At 38.1% G+C, this 2,823-nt stretch overlaps 1 long non-coding RNA gene across 1 annotated transcript; it reads left to right on the top strand.

Moving 5' to 3' along the window:
- The first annotated feature begins 81 nt into the window (after nucleotides 1–81).
- On the top strand, nucleotides 82–2,149 carry LOC139118399 (uncharacterized). Its single transcript, XR_011548696.1, has 2 exons — nucleotides 82–825; nucleotides 1,397–2,149. It is a non-coding gene; the product is annotated as an uncharacterized lncRNA (long non-coding RNA).
- The last annotated feature ends 674 nt before the right edge of the window (nucleotides 2,150–2,823 follow it).

Here is a 2,823-nt window from a genome sequence, read left to right as displayed (position 1 = left end):
AATGCCTGTTTTATCTGCCGAAAATTCACTAACGTCATAATTATTTGAAAGGGCCATGCCTATCCTGCTTTGTCTTCAGCAGTTTCAAGTCACCCGATGTGATGGAAGGGGCCAGCAAATAGCTCTGGGAGAGGGAGTATTTTCTGGTTTAGCAATTCCACATTACTTACAAATACAGTAAGTGGATCTATCGTCTGACCAAACCCATACCATTTTGTTGTACAGCCCTATATCATTATTGTCAAGCTTTGGTTGTTCACCAATGAATACAACTAGCGTGTCGACATCTGATTTGTCAAGACCGATTCCAATGCAGTCTGGGACTTTTTAATGATTGTCGAATCACTGCTTCAGTCGATTTGATCTACTTCATCGATATATATAGTTGGGCATTTCCCTTGTTGAACAAAGGCAGTCAGTCCAAGCTACGACATATTTCAACTCATCGATAAATATAGTTGGGCTTTTCCCTGCGCACAAGGCTGCCACGTAACTCATATACACGCTGCTATCGTCATTCAGTTGCAAGACATAGACATCAACGGAGCAGCTGGTTGAGCAGCGAACCTGTGAATGCAATTACGGGTGATTTTTGCCACGTACAACAGTCACTACATCGACCATCCATGTTTCAAGGTATTATTGAAAAACTCTGGGCGAAGGTTTTGGATTGTTTGGACATGGCAGACGAACAGGAAAGCAGAGAGAGCAAGGAAAGGAGATTGAAGGACGCGGCTGCCGAGATGGGTAGTGACTATCGCATGGCAGAACCCCTTGATGACGACGAAGTTAAAAATCCACGAGTACTAGAGAAGCTGAAGCAAGGTAAGCTGACATTTACACGAAATATGTGCTAGCTCATGTATTAGTGCTTGGAGATAATGTGATCAGACTATCGATTATGTTGAATTAACATGGTCTACATAATAAATGTCTATAATCTTATATCTTTGCTTGTCGGGCCAAAAGCATGTATGTCTACACTGCTTACAACGTACTACTTTCAGACATAATATCATAAATTGCCATTTTCGTGTCGAAATGGTGTTATATCACCAAAGAAACGTTATATTTCTCGGTCAGGACCCCAAAATTAAAAAAAATTCCAACCGTTGCTGTCATACCTATCCATTTTCAGGATTTACATTATGGACAATGCACGTTTTCATTTGACCTTTCACTGTTGTCCAACAACATAAACTGTCAATTGTTAAATCTTCACGGTTTTTTCAGATGTTGTATAGAAATAAGGATTCCTATACGATTACCTTTGCTATCAAATTGAATGCTGTGATTTTATATTTATCTAATAAGCATGTGGCAATCCTTGGTGCCCAGATATATTGTCAGTTGTAGTAATTCAAATTAAGTCGGCCATGTTTAATGTTTATTGCAGTGGCAGAGTCTGAAAGACATTCAGAATCACAGTTACAAGAGAAACAACCGAAAACTCAAGAGAATTAAAGAGAGGTGGACTTGAAATAAACCCCGATTGAATGCTGCCTAGCCTACATCGATACTGCCATCTGAAGTAAACATAGTGGACAGGACTTGGACTAACCCCGTAATAGAACAGTGACCTAGTCTGACATATGCTAACATGGACATTATGTGAGGGAACTCAGTACATATAAACGTGAATATTAACAGTGTAGCGATGCTTTGCATTTTGGTGTGTAGTGGTCTGAGTGTATAGTAATTACACAATAATACCATCTATTGATGGGTTTACTAATTTTGGGCAAGTAATGTAATGTATAGACGATTACAAAGGGAATAATCAGTTTCAATGCTCTCATGAAAGCTACTGCGATACTCCAGTCAGGTTGAATTTAAAAGATAGTTGTATTGCGACATCTGTCAGTCTGACATCGTCTTTGTCCACTGCTACTACCTTTCAGTCGTTTTGATCAAATACTTGCAATGAACCGATTTTATCACTGTTGTTGTTATATTATGTCATAAACGCACCTTACTTGCAAGTGTATGGAACTACGAATATCCTTATAGGTTTTTGTATGGCTTTTTCAACAAAAATCGATTTGATACAATGTTCATTAAATAGCATTGTGTAAGTTTATAAAAACATTATAACAAAAGTTAATCTTTTGTTTATTCAACAATAATAAAGAATCACTATGAATTGAAAGACTTTCTCTCCGTTGCATAGTATACGGTGTCGGAGCTGTGATTTAAGTGGGGAGTTGGAAAACTGTAATAACATATCTGTCTCAGAGGAAACATTCGATCGATCAAAATAGAGATTGTACTTTTGGTGGCACATCAATGATGTTCATGGTATCGTGTGCATCACCCACCGTCCCTGTATTGCCGTGTGATAGAAAATAAGAACGCAAACCCAGTGTCGATGACTTAACATATATTACTTTGTGAGCTTATTTGAAAGATAGCCTTTATTTCTCCTCCTAGTATTATGGAGGTGGAATATTCCTCAAAGAGATAGCTAGAATCTATCAACAAAATGCTTAGTTGGATGGGTATGGATAACATTCACGAAGAAACAAATCTTGTATAGAGTGTTACACATCACGACACATAGGAAAATTATGCGGGAAATTCCCTTTTCAAACGAGCTATTTATGCACTGCTAGTGGCACATTATCGATGCCAGCTAATTTGTATACACAGTCTTTATTTATCGATACTTGTCGGTTTGAGAAGCTATACATGTGCATTGCAAACACTGTCATTAAGAATGTAGTGATAGTGATACCATTTTGCTTTACGGAGTCCCTGGGTAGCGATCAATTTAATCATCAGTAACTAATCTTGCATTTGACATACGTTCTGTAGCAGAACATG

The sequence above is a fragment of the Ptychodera flava genome, chromosome 19 (genome assembly GCF_041260155.1).
Source record: "Ptychodera flava strain L36383 chromosome 19, AS_Pfla_20210202, whole genome shotgun sequence".
Classification (NCBI taxonomy): Eukaryota; Metazoa; Hemichordata; class Enteropneusta; family Ptychoderidae; genus Ptychodera; species Ptychodera flava.
Note: the sequence above shows the minus strand (reverse complement) of the source record. Positions and strands in the feature narration are given on the sequence as shown.